Source organism: Pinus tabuliformis, chromosome 4_1, assembly GCF_031772625.1.
Source record: "Pinus tabuliformis cultivar Carrire ecotype Pingquan chromosome 4_1, CPIR1, whole genome shotgun sequence".
NCBI classification, from domain to species: domain Eukaryota; kingdom Viridiplantae; phylum Streptophyta; class Pinopsida; order Pinales; family Pinaceae; genus Pinus; species Pinus tabuliformis.
Window position 1 is genome coordinate 546,645,227 of NC_142303.1, and position 22,748 is coordinate 546,667,974.

Consider the following 22,748-nt stretch of genomic DNA (forward strand, 5'->3'; position numbering starts at 1 on the left):
AGTGTGGATGTAGAGTTGAAGACAAGGATTATGCTTCTTATGATAATTTCCAAGCTTTGAACTTAAGAGATCTTAAAACATGCTATCTACAAAATCAGAACTTGAATAAGAGTGTAAACATGCAGCTACATAAACCAAACTAAAAATGAAGTACTGAAAATGAGGTTACTATCTCTGTTGTCCATCCTAATTGCAGAATTGAAATCTAATAAACTGCTGCAACTCAAAACCAAAAAGTAAAGAGACTGGAAACTAGTCAATGATTTCATCCATAATCACAATATTTCGTCAATTAACTTCTAAAACAGGGTTAAGCTAAAGACTCTGGAAATATCATCATATGGCATGAAAATAATGACATCTAAATTATCTAATTTGCACACTAATGAAAGAAAAGTCAATTACTTCATCTAAATCACAATATTTCGTCAATTAACTTCTAAAATAGGGTTAAGCTAAAGACTCCGGAAATATCATCATATAGCATGAAAGAATTGACATCTTAAACTATCTACTTGCAGACTAATAAAAGCAAAATCAATTACTTCACCTATAATCACAATATCTCGCCAATTAACTTCTAAAACGGGGTTAAGCTAAAGGCTCCGGAAATATCATCATATAGCATGAAGAACTGATATCTAAACTATCTTGAATAGTAAACAAATCTCACTAGGTAAAGGCATAAATAATTGAAATTGAAGACTAAAGTTCAGCAGAGGAAGCAAGTCTCAAATCACCACTTGATGCAAAACTACACAGAAGCTCGAGCATAACCAGACTTAAAGAACTATTATGAAGTGCACCTATCAGCGTTAGTAAGAAATGTGACAAGCTGCAAAAACATGTACAAAGTTAGAATGATTATGATCATAACCTAAACATGAGAAATATACAATTCGAATGAGAGAAAATATACATAAAAGCTATAGAAAAACGAAAGAAGGGACCTCAGCTACGCAGGGGCCCTCTGTACAGCTTTGGATTAACACGCTATTACTTCAAACCACGCTTAAATAACCATGTGAAAAATAGAGTTTTGTATTATGAAACAGAGTAATATGTCTCTCGGTTACAGAACAACGAAATAATGCTAAAACAACAATATTAAGAACTAACTATCTACATTGTAAACACTTATATTGATAGAGAAAATAGATAACTATATCTCAGAGGAATTTTTTCAACAATGGGCACACGAACATGTCAAAATCTGAGAATTCAGCCTCTCGGTTGCCATGAGAAATAAATCTATGTAAGGTGGATGTTGGATTGTGTTATGGAGATGGCCTGCAGGTGGCAAAAACGGATCCACGAGTTCAGGAACAGCTTCAGGCATCTTTTACGTGTAGGAATAGAGTTCTAGTTGACGTAGAACTCTCCGTTGACCTCCCTTTGACCGGTACCTTTCCTTCCGAATCTGGATAAGTAAATAGGACCTCATCCATGTGTGGATCATTCCTAAGCTGCCCATGTGTTTCATTCCTCTTACTTACACCTGTAACCTCTAAAACAATGAAAATGGTCGTGAAATTGCCAGTTAGCTGCAGAAAGTGGCTACATTCCATAGCTGATAAACAAAACCTAGATCAAATAGCACACACAATGATATAATTTGAAAATCACTCAAATACACTCCTGAAATCAACATGTAACAACTTTTGATAGCTTAGGAGGCACTGACATGGGAAAATAGAAGAGAAAGGGTTTAAGAAAATGCTTGGAAGAGAGGTAGTTTTAGGGCTCAACATACCCCCACTGTGAAGATGTTGCATGTCCTCATGCAACCAAAATTGTAACTATCCTCCCTTCAATTCATCTACTCTGAAACTTCTGCTAAGACATCCAACCTTTTCTTCTTCTTTCTTGTTGTCACTATCATCTTGGGCTTCATCATAAGACATCTGTACTTGAGATTGATGAGGGATCTATTAAAACTCCTATTCTTCTTCTTTAGTTTTCTATTTTTCTTATGTCATAATCCTAAATGCAGCATGGTATTGTCATGGATAATTTTGTCCAATTTGTTTTGCTCTTTTAATGTTTCATTCTCTTTTTGGATATGTCTGTTTAGGACTTCCAGCTCATAAATTTCTTGCTTCAATGACTGAATCAAGGTTTCCTGAGTTGTACCTGGCTGATTAGATGAAGTTCTGTGTTCTGCTGTAGTTGTTTGTTGTTCCAATGATTCAATGAAATCATACATCTGCTGCTGATTTTGATCAATTTCTGGAGTTGTCTTCCTTGGACTAATTTCAAAATCTTCCTGAGGAGAAGGAAAATATTGTGGATTTTGATTTGGTGGAGTGTTATTGGTGACTGATCTGGAGTTTCACCTCCCAGTTCTATGAATTGAGCTCCTTTTATTTGTGTTTTCTTCAATTTTCCCTTTAATCTAGAGCTTCTTCTTAGACCTTGTGATTTTATGTCTCCCTTTCCTATGCTTTGTTTCTCCTTTCCTTTTTGTTTTGTTTTAGTTGACTATTCTTTAAGATGAATTAATCTCTCAGAAAGAACTTGCTCTTCCTCTGAAGAAGGCTTAGAAGTCTGGTAGATGTCTTCAATTTTTCTCTCTCCTTTCTGTTTTGTCTGTTTCCTAATTTCAAGCAATGTTTCAGAAGACAATTCTTCTTCACTGGTTTTCTTGGTCACATTAGTAGGAGTATCTTGGATTGTTAAAGTTGTTCTTTTCCTCCTACTTTTCTTTGTTGAACTCCCCTCATGCACTTCAGGAGGGTCTTGGAAGAAGTTCCTAACTAGGAATTTTTCCCATGTATCTTCCCTCTCTTTCAAATGATTTTCAACCAAGATTTGAATAACGCCATGATGATAGAGATAAGGTTCTACATCATCTATGTTCTTTTGCACAGTAGTAGACATTTTTCTCAAACTATTCAACAAGAAATAAGGGAGGTTGATAGTTTCATTCTCCAAGAAATTCATTAATAATCTGATATGATATATGTAAATGGAGCCATATCTGTCCTCGCATGTAATGAATTTCTGAATGATTAACATCAGACTATTCCACTTATCTTTTAAGGCTGAAACAAGAATTCCTCGTTTAAATATTGATACGTCCATACCTGGATTATGAAGAATGACCCTCCAGACCTTTTCATCGAAATCCTTGTTCTTAAACCATCTATCCCCTTCTTGTGGAAGCTTTATGGCTGCTGCAATTGATGATTTTGTCACTAGAAATTTGATGTCCCCAATTTCAACTTTTGCACCATCGAAAGATCTTGCAAACTTTTTTGTAACCTCCTTATTATGACCCTTGAACTTCTTAATGAACTGCAACCATTTTGCCTTCTTCAATGTGCTCTTAAGCTGTGGGTATCCTTACATGAATTTAACTCCTTCGGGTTTTGTTCTCACTATAAGACCCATTCTTCCTTCTTACTGTGAAGACACATCTGTAAATGACAGTTTTACGGGAGTAGAACGGTTATGTGAGCAGAAAAATAGAAGAGGGCCATGGAGAAAATTGTTGGTTACGAAATAGGAAGAATACTGAGCATGAAATGAGAGAGGGTTTACGGAGCAGAAGTCTGTGTAAACAAACAATGAACCGAGGATTGTAAAACCTGGTGTGAAAGCGTGGAGGCAGAGTGTTACTCGAGACTGAACAGAGTTTGAGTTCATAAAAAGGCTGCGTAATGGAACGTCAGTGGAATAGAGTCGTATTCAATCAGTTCACGTTTGCATGATTAGCCATTTTAACAAGTGTAATGAGGGTGTATGACTAAGTACGAGTTAAACTCGGAAACAGATTATGAGACCGTTAGGATCAATGCGGAAGATATGGTGGAGTTAAGGCAGCCATCAAGTCAAATCATTACACGTTATGGAGTTGTGATTTAAAAACTATACAAATTATGCGTTTGAAATGTTATTTTAAAATGGTTTTGTCCATACCTTGGAATCATACCTCTTTTGTTTTGCTAACTTTTAATTGGTTGCCTCTGTAGGTGCTTTTCAGGTGTTGATGTCTTCAAATATCTTCTCCTTCCATACCTGCATCTTGCTTCTATTATTATTTGGCTAATCACTTGACTGTCACTGTAGAGTAACAGAGGATTAGCTGCAAAATCAACAATCAGCTGCGAAATCAGAATTCAGCTGCGGAAACTGACATAGTGAATAACATATGACTTGGCGAATGAATGGAAATGAAAAATGACTATATGGATGATACATGGAAATGTGAATATGAAGAGAAACTGAAAGAAATTTTATTGATGGAATGTGGTGGCGAGATGGAGCAAAATGAAATGGAATGGAACAAACTATGAGTGAAATGAGAGAATTTTTTTTGTAAAATATAGGGTGTCAGAATCTTCTGATTTTCGCCTTGTATTTTCTGTATAAGACTGCCAATCAATGATTGGTTTTCAGGCTTATATATTATTTTTATTTTTATTTATTTATTTATTAATTTTTTAGATGATGATGAAAGAAAAAAAACTAAGCTGGTGGAGAAGAATGATTCTTCTTCACCAGCCTCATTGCAGAATTATCTTGAAATATTTTGATAAAATCCTCCTTTGAGATTGGATTATGATAGATCTTCAATCTATGACCATTCACAAGGAGAGGAGTTTGATGTTCATCAATTGTTTTGATTCTTACTGCTCCATTGTTAAAAATTGTTTCAATCTCATATGGCCCAAGCCAATGAGTTTGAAATTTACCTTGAAAATCTTTGAACTTTGAATCAAATAGCAATGCCCAATCTCTTTCTTGAAACTTTTTGTCCTTGATGTATTTGTCATGCCACTTAGCTCTCTGCTGCTGGACTAGATGAGTTCTTTGAAATGCTTCTTGTCTGATCTCATTTAGTTCATTCAACTGCTCTAGTCTATGCTTTTGAGCTTCTAATAGATCCATTCCCAATTGAACTGCCATCTTGAAAGTTTTAACTTGGAACTCAATGGGGAGCATAAATTCCTTCCCATAAACAAGTTCATATGGAGTGTGTCCCGTTGTGTTCCTCCGTGTAGTTCTGTAGGCCCATAAGGCTTCAGGAAGCCTTTCTGCCCAATCTCTTCTATGTAGATGCACAATCTTGGTAATGATTCCTTCAATTACTTTATTTGTGGACTCCACTTGACCATTTGCTTGTGGATGATAAGGAGTGGATTTCCTACACTTGACCTTGTACTCTTCCATAAGCTTGTCCATCATTCTGGATGTGAATTGACTTCCCTGATCTGTCACAATTTCCCTTGGAACACCAAAGCGATTAAAAATATCCTCATAAAAAAAATTAACTACCGTATTTTCAGTAGCAGAAAATAATGCTTTAGCTTCTACCCATTTAGTGACATAATCAATATGTACCAATATATACTTTTTCTGTTTGGATGGAGGATTAATAGGTCCAATAAATTCTAAATCCCATTTTCCAAAGGGTTTGATGAGTACCTGAGGTTATAATGGCATCTCATTTGAGGGGGTAGGTTTCCCTACCCTTTGGCAGCTGTCACACCTTTTGACATATTGTTTTACATCTTTGAAGAGGGACAACCAATAATATCCTAAAGAAAGGATTTTATAAGCTGCCCTCTTGTCAGCAAAGTTTCCACCGCATGGTTCATCATGACATGCTTTGAGAATATCAGGCATTTCATCTTCCCTAACACATCTTCTGATCACAAAATCTGGCCCTATTTTATACAATTCATTAGAAACCCATGAATATCTTGAACTATCTTGAATAATCTTTCTTCTTTCACTAGGAAATGAATGTGGAGGTAGTTTCCCTGTAACCAAATAGTTAGCCATATCTGCAAACCAAGGAGTTTTAGTAGTTACTGCAAATAAGTATTCATCAGAAAACTTATCCTTTACAAGAGAGTCTTCTTTGATATTCTGAATCCTAGGCAAGAAATCAACAACTGTGTTTTGTTTCCCAGGTCTATCTAACGCAATAATATTGAATTCCTGTAAAAGTAGGAGCCATCTTGTAACTCTGCCATTAGTAATAGGTTTGTTTATCAAATATCTAATTGCAAAATGATAAGTATGAATAAAAGTTTCATAGCCTGTTATATAATGTCTAAACTTATTAATTGCATGAACAACATCTAAGAACTCTTTTTCAGTCACAGTATAATTTAACTCAGTGGGAGTCAAATTTTTACTGGTATAGTAAATGGCATAAGGAACCAAATCCTTTTGTTCCAGTACAACTCCTAGAGCTGTATCTGAAGCATCTGTAGAAATATGGAAAGGAAGTTTCCAATTTGGTCCTCTCAAGATAGGTGCTTCAGATATTCTTGTTTTCAAGGCTTCAAATGCTGATTGGTAATCAGGACTCCACTTGAATTCACAGTCTTTTGTAAGCAGTTTGAAGAGTGGAGATGCTATTTTGGTAAAGTTTTCTATAAATCTTCTATAATATCTAGTAAATCCTAGAAAACTTCTGACATCTTTTTGACAATTTGGAATAGGTAACTTGGAGATGACTTCAACTTTTGATTTGTCTACTTTAATCCCATCCCCTGAAACATAATGTCCCAAAACAATACCTTTAGTAAACATCATAAAGCATTTTTCATGGCTTAATGAAAGGTTTGTTTCTTTACATCTTTTAAGGACTTTGTCCAAATTTTCCAAGGCTTCTTCAATGTATTCCCATAGACTGTAAAATCATCCATATATACCTCTACACAATCAAGGATTGGATCAGAAAAAATTCCTAGTACTGCTATTTGGAATGTTGCAGGTGCATTACATAATCCAAAAGGAAGCGCACGGTAGGCAAAAGTTCCCCATGGACAAGTAAATGTGGTTTTATCCTGATCTTCAGGTGCTACCTGAATTTGATTATAACCACTAAATTCATCCAAAAATGAAAAGTACTTTTTCCTGATAATGTATCTAATACTTGATCTATAAAGGGCAAAGGAAAGTCATCCTTCAAGGTTGCTTTATTCAATTCCCTATAATCAATGCATACCCTCCATTTACCATTTTTTTTGGGCACTATCACTAAGGGAGAAACCCATCAGCTATCTGAAATTGGGTAAATGAAGTTCACATTGAGTAATTTTCGGAGCTCTTCTTTCATAATCTCCTTAAGATTTGGATTCATCCTTCTCTGAAGTTGTCTGATTGGTCTATTGTTTTCCTCAATATAGATATGATGGATGCAAGTCTTAGGGTTAATACCTTTCATACCAGTATACTCCCATGCAAATGCAGCAGAATGTTTTTGTAAGATTTTGGTTAGCTCTTCTTGTTAGAACTTTTCAAAGTTATGTTGATATTCAATGTTTTACCTGGAAAAATTTCAACTGCAGAACTGCAAAATTCTTCCATAGAGTAGAGAGACATTTGCTTTGAAGACAAATATTCAATATCAGAATCTAACTGAAATTGTGTGTGATCATATTCTGAAGATGTTTCAAAATTTTCTAATGTGTTCAGGATTTGACTATCCTCACTAACTTCAGAGAGAGTAAAGACAGGTTGTATAGCATCTTCATCATCGACCCATTCATTGTCTCCTACTTCTGTAATTGCTTTTTTTGGAGGATACAAAGTAAATTTATTTGTTGAACTACCATCATAAATGTACATGTCACCAGATCTACAACTAATAAAAGCATCAGCTGTGGCTAGCCAAGGTCTTCCTAAGATGAGTGGGTGTCCTCCTAGACTATTCTTAGGAGTCAAAATCATGAAATCCATCGGATATTCCCAAGAATCCAAGGAGACCGAAATATCTTCTAGTACACCATCTGGTTTGATTACTGATCTATCTGCAAGTTGTAGTAAGGTAGGTGTGAAAAGAAGATTAGGAAGTTTAAGCTGTTCCATAGTCTGTCTACTCATAATGTTTATAGCAGCCCTAAGTCAATCAATGTATTTGGAATTTCTATTCCATTTATGTGTCTCATTTTTTTTTTTATGATTTTAATTGGGCTAATAACCATTTTTCTGATCTTCCAGATCACACTAGGTGCAGGAAGAGAGCATACTCAAGAAATTACTGGACTAATAATTCTTTATTTTTTATCCTCCAGATCACACTAGGTGCAAGAGGAGAGCATACTTCAAGAAATTATTAATTTTCCCTTTTTTTTTTTTAATGTAAGAGATAGGATACCCAGTTACACTTCCTCGGCAACAACGCCAAAATGTTTAGTCAATTTAGTGTGTCCTAACTTGCTACATAAGTTATCAATCCGGGAGTCATAAACTGATGAAGTGTAGTGCACTGTATGTGCTAGACAACCCTTTTCTTACCTCATTGTTTTCAGTTTTATCTTGTTTTGGGGTTTTGTTCTTGTTGGTCTCCTAAAGTGTTCTAATGTAATGGAAATCCTGTTAAAGCAAAAGTTTAAGAATACTTTTAAACTCAAGTGTGGATGTAGAGTTGAAGACAAGGATTATGCTTCTTATGATAATTTCCAAACTTTGAACTTAAAAGATCTTAAAACATGCTTTCTACAAAATCAGAACTTGAATAAGAGTGTAAACATGCAGCTACATAAACCAAACTAAAAAAGAATTACTGAAAATGAGGTTACTATCACTGTTGTCCATCCTAATTCTAGAATTGAAATATAATAAACTGCTGCAACTCAAAACCAAAAAGTAAAGAGACTGGAAAATAGTCAATGATTTCATCCATAATCACAATATTTCGTCAATTAACTTCTAAAACGGGGTTAAGCTAAAGACTCTGGAAATATCATCATATGGCATGAAAATAATGACATCTAAATTATATAATTTGCACACTAATTAAAGCAAAGTCAATTGCTTCATCTATAATCACAATATTTCGTCAATTAACTTCTAAAATGGGGTTAAGGTAAAGACTCCGGAAATATCATCATATAGCATGAAAGAACTGACATCTTAAACTATCTACTTGCAGACTAATGAAAGCAAAATCAATTACTTCACCTATAATCACAATATCTCGCCAATTAACTTCTAAAATTGGGTTAAGCTAAAGGCTCCGGAAATATCATCATATAGCATGAAGAACTGATATCTAAACTATCTTGAACAGTAAACAAATCTCACTAAGTAAAAGCATAAACAACAGAAATTGAAGACTAAAGTTCAGCAGAGGAAGCAAGTCTCAAATCACCACTTGATGCAAAACTACACTAAGAAGCTCGAGCATAACCAGACTTAAAGAACTATTCTGAAGTGCACCTATCAGCGTTAGTAAGAAATGTGACAAGCTGCAAAGACATGTACAAAGTTAGAATGATTATGATCATAAGCTAAACATGAGAAATATACAATTCGAATGAGAGAAAATATACATAAAAGCTATACAAAAACGAAAGAAGAGACCTCAGCTACGCAGGGGCCCTCTGCACAGCTTTGGATTAACACGTTGTTACTTCAAACCACGCTTAAATAACCATGTGAAAAACAGAGTTTTGTATTATGAAATAGAGTAATATGTCTCTCGGTTACAGAACAACAAAATAACGCTAAAACAACAATATTAAGAACTAACTATTTGCGTTGCAAACACTTATATTTATAGAGAAAATGGATAACTATATCTCAGAGGAATTTCTTCAATGATGGACACGTGAACAGGTCAAAATCTGAGGATTCAACTTCTCGGTTGCCATGAGCAGTAAATCTATGCGAGGTGGATGTTGGATTGTGTTATGGAGATGGCCTACAGGTGGCAAAAATGGATCCACGAGTTCAGGAATGGCTTCAGGCTTCTTTTACGTGCAGGAACAGAGTTCTAGTTGACGTAGAACTCTCCGTTGACCTCCCTTTGACCAGGACCTTTCCTTCCGAATCTAGCTAAGTAAATAGGACCTCATCCATGTGTGGATCATTCCTGAGTTGCCCATGTGTCTCATTCCTCCTACTGACACCTGTAACTTGTAAAACAATGAAAACGGCTGTAGAATTGCTAGTTAGCTGTGGAAAGTGGCTACATTCCATAGCTGATAAACAAAACCTAGATCAAATAGCACACACAATGATATAATTTGAAAATCACTCAAATACACTCCTAAAATCAACATGTAACAACTTTTGATAGCTTAGGAGGCACTGACATGGGAAAATAAAAGAGAAAGGGTTTAAGAAAATGCTTGGAAGAGAGGTAGTTTTGGGGCTCAACAATATCTCTTACTGACATATGCAATGATCAGATCTGACAGTGAACAAGTGGAACAGGTTCAGGGGGAGAACATGGTTGATGATATTTTGAGAACTAATAATGGACATATACAGGTTCCTGGTCTAGATAATGCTGCTGATGGTGCAGATCATATGATAGTTGTTGATGATTATCATGGTCTTGTTTAAAATATTTGGTCTCTATTTGTAAAGGTCATGAAAAGACCTAATTTGTAACCCCCCTATGCATGGGATGGATGATGTAATTTTTCTTGTTTTTGACATATATAAACAATTGGTACATCCCCACTTGGTTGGTTGGATGAGTCAAATTTGGTATATCCCCACTTGGTTGGGAGATGGAGACATGTATGAGTCATTGGTGATAGGAAGGTCATTTGTGATGTATGTGTAGAGTCATGTTCTTCCTTTAGAACACCTTTTTGCAGACTTTGCTTATGCTCAGGGGGAGCATGGACTCATCATGGGTGCTCAATCAGCACACTTCAGCATATTAGAGAATTCATCATGCAATCAGGGGGAGCATGACCCTTTACCCTTGATGTCAAAGGGGCAGAGTGACTTGGTGTGGTTGTTGTTGCCATCAAGTCCAAAGGGGGAGATTGTTGGAATTATGATGTATGTGTTGTACTTGATGGAAATCCACTTATAGCAGAACAACTCACTTGTATATGGTAACTAGATGAATCTATAGAAGTGATATCAGATGTGACAGAATGCATAAAAGTAGTGTTTACAGATGTAATGAAATGCAGGGCAGCTTCAAGGAATCAGTTTAGAAGGTAACTCACTCAGATCACAGTATACCAGGTAAACAACAAAGAATTACAGAATGAAGAAAGAGAGGTATACACAGGTTCACCATTGACCAAACTGACTATACACGCAAGTTCACTGTATACAAGTCACGTATACCTACACACGCACTTTCACAGAAGGAAAAGCGCGTATACCTTGGAAAACCAAATTTTTGGTCCGGAGTATTTGGTCCATGGTATTTTGATCCATGGTATTGGTCTAAGGTATCTAGTCTAAGGTATTGACCCTAGGTATTGGGTCCAAGGTATTGGTCCTGAGTGGTTTTGGTCCATGGTATTGAGAAAGGCCTAAAATTATAAAAGGAGAAGATCATTAGGCCAATGTGTGCAAGTATCGAATATCTGATGAATTGTGAGATCTAGTATGCAGGTTATTGGGTTATGGTACATTGTTGGATCTGAACCAAGGATGAAACTTAGTGGATGATGAGGAACTAGATCTAATGATGGATCGGGAACTTAAGGCGTAAAATTAATTATCATTATGTGTTGTTGCTCATTAATATTCTAGATCTGAATACTAACGCATATATTATTTTGTAAATGATCTGATCTGGTTATAACTAAAGTCAGGTATAGCTGCAGAATTTTGAATTTATATTTGCAGATATATACATTGGTTGGCTTTGAGGAAAGCGCGTATGCACCCAGGTTCGACACATGGAAGTAGCTGATACCTTACAAATTGTGTTTTAGTTGCTTCTGATTGTTGTTGCAATATTCTGGGTTCTGGCTTGAGTTCTAGTTACTGTATTCTGGTGACAACATTCAGAATGATTAGATTGATGGGTTGTCAAAGTGATTGATTGATTCAGTTGTGGTTGGTTCAAAAGGAGATTGGTTGATGTAGATGTATTTGATGATTGAATGATGTTGTTGATGGATCTAGTCTAAAAATTTATGAAACATGGTCCCTGGAAGAAAGGAGAAGGTTTTAGCCTTCTGTAGGCTGACACCTATGTACTAGAACAAGAGCTAGGGAGTTGTAGCTTCCTTCTAGTAGAAGTTGGGGAATGAGAGAAGGTTGTAGCCTTCTGCAGGTAGAAGCCTGCGTACTGGTATAAGACTACACCATCACAAAAATTGTAAACATAATTTTCTTATTATTAAAAGAAGACAGAGACAACAGCAACATGTGGTTTTTACCCACATTGGGTTTCCACATTATATCTTGGTGTTCATGTGTGTTGCTTATGTGTGATGCTTTATTATGCTTTTATTGAATTGTCTAATGAATTCCTGATGTACTAATTAAAGTTCAATACATGATAACTTGGGTAAATTTAAAGATCTCTGCATATACGATGGTTGCATTGAGTATAATTGCGTATACATGCTAGTTCACTGAGATGAAGTAGCGTATACAAATCAGTTTTGAAAATTAAATTATTGATTTGATAATACTAATTCACGCCCCCCTCTCAGTATTATTTCCAACAACTCCATATGCAATGTGGAAGGCCTTGAGAAACCTGTTTCAAAACAACAGTGACCACAGATGTTGACATTGAAGGACAAGCTCAGGAAAATCAAGATGGGGAAGGGCGACACAATACCAAAGTACTTGACCAAGTTCACCAAATGTCGGGATGAGCTTGGAAGTGTCAGTGTTACAGTTGTTGAAGACGATCTGGTTAGCCTAGCACCTCTAAGCCTTCCCAAGAACTGACACAACTACCAGCACTCAGTAAATGGAAGGGAGAAGATGCCAGAGTGGGAGTGTTTATGGTTCGACTTGGTGCAAGAAGAGATTTGGCAGAACACCAGAGATGGATCCTCATCCAAGCATGACAATGAGGAGAATTGTGCCTTAGCTAGAAAGGTGAAGATAGGAAAAGGGAAGTCATCCCATTCCAAATTAGATTCCAATCAGGGTGGCAAGAAGAAGGACTTGTCTAATATTAAATGTTTTCATTATCATGAGTTGGGACACTATGCCATGAAGTTTCTGCATAGGAAAGCCGACAAGAAGCCCTAAGGAGGAGTGGAAGGTGAAGCTCTTGCTTCACAATTCGAGCTAGATTTCACCCTTATCGCTTGCATGGTGACATATGTGATGGGTAGTGTGTGGTATCTGGATGGTGAAGCATCATTCCATATGACCGACAATAAAGAATTCTTTAGTGACTTAGACGAGAAGGACCTCTAGATGCACATTGAAATGGGAGATGATGGAAGGTATAGCGCAACCGACATTGATACTGTTACTTTTCTAAGGGAGTTTGGTTCTCCTCTCACATTAAAAGATCTCATGTATGTTACGGGTCTTAACAAGAATTTGGTTTTAGTTTCTATGTTGGAGGACCATGGCTACGATGTGATATTTAGCAAGGGAAAGGATTTCATTCGTCACATAGCCTCATGACAAGTGAAGAAAATTGGGGTTTGGGTGAAGAACCTCTACAAATTGGATGTAGAAGATTGTGCTATGTTGAGCACAAAAGTATAGAAGGTGTAGAGCCGAGACATTGGTGAGTTGTGACATAGAATATTGGGTCACTTGCACCACAAAGTTTTGAATATCATGCAACAAATTTCTACAAGACTTTCCAAGGGTACACTAGAGCAGAGAGACACATGTAAAGGGTGTACATTGGGGAAGTACACCAAATATACCTTTCATGATAAGGACATTGTTACAACGCAATTGATCCTTGAAATAGTTCACTCAGATGTTTGTGGACCGTTCTCGACATCCTCCATGACCAATCACAGGTATTATGTAATATTTGTAGATGATTTTTCTTGTAAGTGATGGTTTTTCATCATGCAGAAGAAAGATCAGACATTTGCTAAATTTAAAGCACTTGTTGAGAAAGACACTGGTAGGAAAGTTAAAGTTCTTAGGAGCGATAACAATGGAGAATATGTGTCGAATGAATTCAAGAAATTTTGTGCATCAGAAGGCATTCGACGGGTGCTAATAACACTCCATAATCCACAACAGAATGTGGTGGCTAAATGGAAGAAAAAAGGTATTGTGGGAGTTGCATGGGCGATGTTACATGATTAGGGCCTATCATTGCACTTGTCGGATGAAGAATGCAACAAAACTGTATATGTATTGAACATGAGTCTTCATCGGATTCTCGGGATGAGTACACAAAAAGAAGCTTTTCCAGGTAAGAAACTAAATGTGGCACACTTCAGGATATTTGGTTCATTAGTTTACTGTCATGTTACCAAGGATGCACAGAAAAAACTAGGGCCAACAGCTGAGTTTGGCATATTTGTGGGGTACACTGATACACCTCACAACTATCGAGTTTACCTACCATCTCATATGATGACAATGGTTTGTAGAGATGTGAATTTTGATGAAGAGAAGGACATGATATGTTCCTTTGAGAGGGAGCTTCAGTTGCATGGATATGAGGAGATTTCAGCTCCAAAGGAAGAACCTTAGGATGATGTGGATTAGCCACATACAAAAGAGCAGAGAGTGGAAGCACCCACTCATGCAGAGACTTCTAGAGGTTGGAGGAAGCACACCAGAGAGGCTGACATATTGATGCATGATGCTAGAGAGAATGTGGGAGCACCCACATCACAACGCAGGAAAAGGAGGTCACCGTATTAGTGAAGAAACCAATATGGGTTGATACCATGGTTGAGAAGTATGACTCCATTACCAGAAAGAGTGTTTGGGTCCCAAAACCAGTAGACAAGTTAGTGGTGAGTTCTAGATGGCTTTACAAGGAAAAGCAACAACAAATGGGAGTGTGAAGAAACACAAGGCCATATTTGTGGTTAGAGGGTTCTCTTAGGTGGAGGGAATTGATTACAAGGAGATCTTTTGCTCCAGTAGCAAGGTACTCTTCAATTAGATCTATTCTAGCACTCTCAACGCTTATGGGATGGAAGATACATCAGATGGATGTGAAGACAACATTCCTTAACAATGTGATTGAGGAAGAGGTGTACATTGAGTATCTGAAAATATTTGAGACCTTCAACAGAGAGTCGCATGTGTGCAGACTCAAGTGAGTGTTGTATGGATTGAAACAAGCATCTCATGCTTGTTACACCAGGATTGACAACTATTTCATCAGGTTGCGCTTCACCAAAAGTGAAGCAAATGCAAACCTTTACCATATTATGGTTGAAGGTAAATTGTTGATTATAGTATTATATGTCGATGATTTAATTCTAACAGGTTATATGAAGTTGGTAAAATCTTGCAAAGAGAATATTGCAAGAGAATTCAAGATGAAGGACCTAGGGCTTATGCATTATTTCCTTGGTATGGACGTATGGCAAAGAGATGATGAACTATTTGTCTCTCAGGGAAAGTATGGCCACAAGATACTAAAGAAGTTCCAAATGGAGAGAAACAAACCCATGTAGACTCCTGTAAAAGGGAATTTGTGTAATGAATATGATACTTCAAGTGAAGTAGTGGAGGATACTATTTACAGGTAGCTTGTGGGTTCACTCATGTATTTGGTGAACACACGACCAAACATATGTTTTGCAGTTAACCAACTTAGTCAAGTAATGGTTAAGCCAACCAAACTCTATTGGAAGGCATCTAAACATGTGTTGAGATACCTAAGAGGCACCACTCAGTTTGATCTTTGGTATAGACGAATAGAGGAAGTGAAGCTTCAAGGCTTCACAAATGTAGATTGGGCAGGGAGTCCATCCGACATGAAGAGCACATAAGGGGGAATCTGTAGCATTGGGTCATCAAAATTTTCTTGGTACAACATGAAGTAGAGATCAATTGCACTCATCTCGGCAGAAGCAGAATACATGGATGCTAGTCAAGTATCTTGTGAGGCTATTTGGATGAGGAGGATCCTTGTTGGGTTATTTGGTTAGCAGATGGATCCTACAATGATTTACTCTGACAATCAGAGTTGTATCAAACTCTTTGATAATCTAGTTTTTCATGATTGGTCCAAGCATATCGAAATCCAGTATCACCATCTACGAGATTGTGTGCAAAGGAGAATCATCTTGCTGGAGTACATTCCTACAGAAGAACAAGATGCTGATATTTTGGCAAAGGCATTGTCAAGATGCAAATTCATGTTTCATAGAGGCTGGATCGAGGTAGTAGATAATCCCTATTTTGTTGAGAGGGAGTGTTGAAAATGCAACAAGACAATCCTAATTTAATTTTGTCCTTGAATTAAATTGGGAATAAAATTGTAATTCCATATCTCATGACAACTTGTATTAGTTAACTAAGTTAACTTGACTTAATTGGCTTAGTTAATTCGAGTTGAAGGTCTAACTTGAGTCATGTAGAGTTTATCCTACATTATAGAAGCCCTCGTTGAGTTTATTTTGAGTTGTAATTAATTAATTCAGTTTAACTAAGTTAAAGTCAGTTAAACTAGTTCGAAGTATTAGAGGAACTAGTGGAAGGTCTAGTATTGTGGTGCTACCTGCAGTGATCAACCAATAAACTGAAGATTCACTCATAAATATCTCATGCATGTCAGGTCTCAGAGTTACCTAGTTGAGATTGGAGTTTAGGGACAATGTACTATCAATTATATAATAGCCTGAATTGTACAAGTGGTGCATGCAGCCAAAGGAAGGCATATGAGGATTGCACAACTCCAATTGAGGAATTTCTCTAATTAATAGGGGGCTAATTCCAAAGGAAACAACACAAGGAAATAAGGACTTAGGCAAGTAGAAAATTGGTTAAGTATCGGCTTGGGCTTGTCTAGGAAGCAGTGAGACAAATAGAGATAGTGCATAGGTTGTTGGGGATTGAGAAAAGCATTGTAATCTTTTCATATTTTTTGACTAATGCAATATATAGATAGCAGGGGTTTTTAGCTTTGTATTTCCATATAAAATCATTGTGTAATGTGTTGATTGAATTCTTTCTCTTGTATGCTTCACAATTTCACAATCGTTAATTGTTTCCACAGTTAGTAGAGTAGATTCAAGTTTATTGCTTTAGTAAATTACAATTAGTAGTTTGAATCTACAAGGAATTTCTACAATATATATATATATATATATATATATATATATAATTTAAAAAAAATAAAAATAAAAATAAATAAATAAACAAAATTAAAAAGGAAAAAATTAAATGGGGAGATTTGATTATCAAAATCACAACTACCTCCAATGAGGCGGGGGATAATTATGTTAGGGTGATTCTCAAAATCAAATCACGCAACTTGTTTCCACTTTGGCTAGTATAGAGTAGTGGGTGTTATAATAATAATTATTTTTTAAATAAGTCTTGAATTTTTTTAGGTGATTATTATTATTTTTTAAATAAATTTAAAAAATATTTCGTAGACACTCACTTTGACATTTTTTTCCTTTTTCAATGTTTTTTGTGAATTGACAATGATGAAAGTATATTTGTTAACCTTTATGTCTATCATCCATCAGTCATTAAAGGTTAACAAGATTTGGCTGAAATATCGTTGTCAGCCTTGATCTGATAAGCATCGAGCACTTTTATTAATGAGCGAGCTCGATAGACAAAATAATTCATGGCAATTGCAGTTTCATCTTATTGTCACCTCCCTACTAGGAAAGCATTAACGACTCTGAAGTGCATACAATAACAGGGCATTCCCATTAGTTAATGGATCCAACGAAAATAACCTTTCACATCAATTGTAGTTGTCTCACTGCCACCTTGTAGTGTACCTAGGGGGGATAATATGGGGTACAAAGGGAGACACCTAAGGGAATAATATGATAATATAATAAATAAATGAGCTATAGTTAATAAATAAAGTGGCTAACCTGCATTATGCAAGGGACCACCAGTAGTTAGGAAATTATGTGATAAGTCGATGGTATTGGATGTATGGTTTTGAGAGACTCATGGTAATTACCCATGGTATTGTATGTATGAAGCCTATATAGAGGCTAGAGACTCTCCATTGATGGATTTCAAGTGTTGTTTTGTATTGACATAAATTAGCTTGTGGAGTGATCTCCTTCTTTAAGGAGTAGTTGTATGGTGTTACCCTACCTCAAGGGTTTTATGAAGAAATCAATAAAGAAGCAATTTCATCCTAGAAATATATTGTGTTATTTTTTTGGCATATTTGCAAGTTTAATATATTTTCAGGTCAGATCTACTACAAGTGGTATCCGAGCACGTTCTTGGGCAGAGTGGGGAGACTTTTTTTTCTTTCATTTTTTGCAGGAATATTTATGGGTGGCGAATGTGCAGATCAGATCTGAACATTTTGGTGCGAAAAAATACCCAATTTCAAAAAACCAATCGGTCGAATCAGAGTCTGGATGATGGAGATATCATTGATTTAAAATCAATTGTTTTGCAAAAAATAAATTCACGGAAATTCGTGGATGACGACTCTCTAGTAATGTTTTGCAGTTTTTTGTGAAAATTTGAGAAAAATAATTGCATATCTAAGTTAGTCTTGAAAAATCACCCAATTTTAAAAAAAAAATCGGTCGAATCGAAGTCCAAATGAGGGAGATATCTCTGATTTAAAATCAACTCTTTTTTCAAAAAATTTTGTGACAACCGGAAAGTGGCAACGCAAATTTGAGTTCCCAAAGTGCCCAACTTCTGATTCTAGTCACATGGAAAGATGCATAATGGTCATCCCATTTCCTAAAACAAGTTATAATAAGGATTTTGAGTTATGCCCATTTTAAATTTTCGCCAAAAAAGTGATTTTCTTCAAAACCTTTACTCTATTTTAATGGTTCTAACAAGATGATGGTCATACTATTGAATAATTTATACAATATCACAAGTCTCAATACCAATATTTTTGGACATCCATCATAAAGCTTGATATGCAAGATGAGGCTGCTAATTGGTGGTTCTCACTTGACAACTCAGTGAGGCAACTTCTGGGTGAAGAGATTGAAAAAATCATTTTGGACAAATGGTCTCATACTAGAAAGAAGGACAATAAGAAACATAAAGGGTTATTTTCTATTGATATCTCTACGTTACAGATTCATGAGAGTATTCAAAAAGAGAAGATCATTATTTCTATTTTACCTAGTTGCAAGCATAATCTAATCAATCTCAAATTGGCCAAACACTTGCAAGTTCCAACACAACATATTGCAAGCACATAGGTTGATGGGGTGCCTATTCAAATATTTAAGGACTTGAAGGTTACCATGGATAAATATGTATTACATGCTAAATTTTATGCTTTAGATATGGATGAGACAAATTTTGTCTTGAGTTATCCTTGGATGGACTCAGTGGGCACCATCAATATTAATGTATAAAAGAAATTCTTGAAGCTATGGTATAAAAAGAAGAAAATTACCTTGCAAGATATTTCTATTAGAAACTAGGCAGAGACTATGGAGGTAGAAGCAAAAAGTTTTAACGAAATTGACACATCAGATTATGAACCTTTGATGGTAGACAACTGAACACAAAAATCAAACCAGGTACCAGAAAAAGCACTAGACACCACTCAAGCACCAGTAGTGGATGAATTAACAAAAAATATACCATCAATTAAAGCTTCAACATATCACCACCTGCATCACCTAGCAAGACAACAACCAACAAGGTGGAAATGAATTAGCAACAAGGACAAAAACCCCGAGACGACACACAACGAGGTGCGAGGATCCACCCACAACACATCAACATAGAGGAACCACCAGAATCGGCTTCCATCTCAAACGAGCAGGGCACCAACTAGAGCGAGTGTTCTCCTCTATTTGGGAAGGCTAGATGCACATGCATGGTACCAGTGGACTACTCTTTTAAGTAGATCTTATTATTTGTGTTCTTCTCATGTTTTAGGGACAAAACATGCTTAAGGGGGGTGGAATGTAGTATACCTAGTGGGGATAATATGGGGTACATAAGGAGGTACCCAAAGGAATAATATAATAATATCATAAATAAATGGGCCATAGTTAATAAATAAAGTGGCTAACCCGCATTATGTAAGAGACCACAAGTAGTTAGGAAATAATGTGATAAGCCCATGGTATTAGATGTATGGTTTTGAGATACCCATGGTATTGTATGTATGAAGCCTATATAAAGGCTAGAGACTCTCCATTGAGGGATTTCAAGTATTATTTTATTTTGACATGCATTAGGTTGTGGAGTGATCTCCTTCCTTAAGCAGTATTTATATCGTGTTACCCTACCTCAAGGGTTTTATGAAGATATCAATAAAGAAGCATTTTCATTCTAACAATATCTTGTGTTATGTTTTTGTCATATTTGCAAGTTTAATATATTTTTAGGTCAGATCTACTACACACCTACTGATTTGTTGATGTAATTAAAGCTTATGAGTGGCAACGAGCATTGGGTGGTTCTGGAAACAAATAGGCATGAAAAACATAATCTTTTATGCTGATTGAAGTTATGTCTTCCACCATCACCGCATTATTTTAGTTAACCATCATCGAGTAAAACAAAGAAAGCGACAACAGTTGCAGGGATCCAATGATCCTGATACTTTTCATTTTTGTCCCTTGGTCATATCGTTGGTCCTATGAACCATTCCTCTTAGAACCTAGGTGATAGAAGAATTGGGGACAAGTGAAACTATCGACATCGGATTAGTATTAAAGTAAGAGAAGGAACATGGGTCATTGATGAGGAGTAGCTTGAGGGAGGCATGTAGAAAATGCAACTTTGAAAACATAGGTAAGACACCTTTAGGAAGGAATGCCAACAATAGAGACTACACAAAGGAGAGGATCTAATGCAAGAGATTCCAGTGAAGCAGAGGAATAATATTCCATTGAGAAAGAAGTAGAAGAATCAACAAAAAACACATTGTCAGACCAAAAATGGAGGTACCAATGTATAACGGTAACCTGAGTGTTGATGACCTGATGGATTGGATCAATGCTTTAGATAAGCATTTTGATTATGAGGATGTTGATGAAGATAAGAGAGTAAAGTATTTAGTGACTAGAATTAAAGGCCATTCAACCTTGTGGTTGGATGAAGTGTAGGAAAATTGAAAGAGGAAAGGGAAGTCCATAATCAAAGATTAGGACATAATGGTGGAAAAATCTAAAGGTAAGTTCCTACCCAAATATTACCTACTAAATATTTTTAAACAGTTTTAAAAACTTAGACAAAAGTCTATCTGAGTCATAAAACGTATTAAGAAGTAAATTGAACATTAGAGTTGGTCATGTAGAGGAGGATGTTAAGAAAGTTGCAAGATACATTAATGGTTTGAGATATGAGATCTAAGATGACATTAGCATCTTGTCCTTAAGAAAATTTGAAGACGCATACCAAGCTTCCCGAAAGGCAAAAGAGAAGATTGATAGGAACCAGAGTCAAAGAAGTAGAGGAAGAAGTTTTGTAAGAGGCAAAGGACAAGTAGGCAGTAGAGGGATATTTCAATCTCCAAGAAAAGAGACTGAAAGTTCTCGTGGAAGTTCACTGAGTGTGAGTGATTTAAGAGGAAGGAGATCATTTTATAAAGGTAGAGGTTAATGTAAAGATTATCACCACAGATGCTATAATGCGGAAAATTAGGACACATGTCTTAGGAATGTCCTAAAAATGCACCAACAAACTAAATAGGTGCCCATGTCGCAGAAGCAAAGGAGGAGCATGTAAATTCAACTACAATTGAAGAAGTTCCTAAAGCAAGGGAGTCTTTGCTGATGAAAAGAGTATTTATCAAATCAAAAAAGGAAGTTGAAGAACTAGCTCAAAGAAAGAGTTTGTTCAAGACTATGTGCAAATCTAAATGTAAAAGTGATGCAAAGTTGTAATTAATAGTGATAGCATAGAAAATTTAGTTTCCAATGAAACAATGCATAATCTATATTTAATAAGACAACACATCCTAATCCTTATAAGGTATCATGGTCACAAAAATTCCATTAGGTTCTAGTTAATGATCAATGCAGAGTAGAATTTTAGATTGGGAGATATAAAGATGAGATTGGACATGATGTGATGTTGATGGATGCTTTCCTCTTTTTTTGGGAATGAAATGGAAATATGATAGGAAATATATCCATGATGGAAGAAGAAACACATATACTCTTGATAAATATGGTCACAAATGTACCATGCTTCCCTTGAAAAATAAAGGATCCAAAGATGATTTTGGTCCAAGTGTGTTGTTAATGAGTGGAAAATAACTACTACAAGAGGTTAATAAGAATGAGTTACATTTTGATTTTAATGGGAAGCCTTAGGTAATCCTTACAAGCACAAATATAGATGATTTACTTGAAGAAATTATAAGTACGTTGGATGAGTGCACTGATATAATTGTTGATAAGCTAACAAATAATTTGCCTTCAATTAGAAGTGTTATCTATCACATAGACTTAATCCTAGGATAAAGTCTTCCAAACAAAGCAACATATAGGATAACTCCACAGGAAAATGAGGATGTAAAGAGATAAATTCAAGAGATATTGGATAAGGGCCTTATCAAATAAATTCTAAGTCCATGTGTTATGCCAACAATTTTGAGTCCAAAGAAGGATGGAGGATGGAGGATGTGCAATAATTCAAGGGCCATCAACAAGATCAAAATCAGGTATAGATTTCCACTTCTTCGCATTGATGACTTAATTGATTGTCTGAGTGGTGCTAATTTCTTTTCTAAAAGTGATATAAAAATTGGATATCACCATATTAGAATTAGACAAGGGGATCAATGGAAGACAAACCTCAAAAGAAATCATGCACTATATGAATGTTTACTGATGCCTTTTGGCCCCACTAATTCTTCTAGTACCTTTATGAAGGTAATGAATGAAGTTTTGAAGTAGTTCTCTAGAAAATTTGTTATTTTGTATTTAGATGATATTTGGGCGTATAATTAGAAAAAG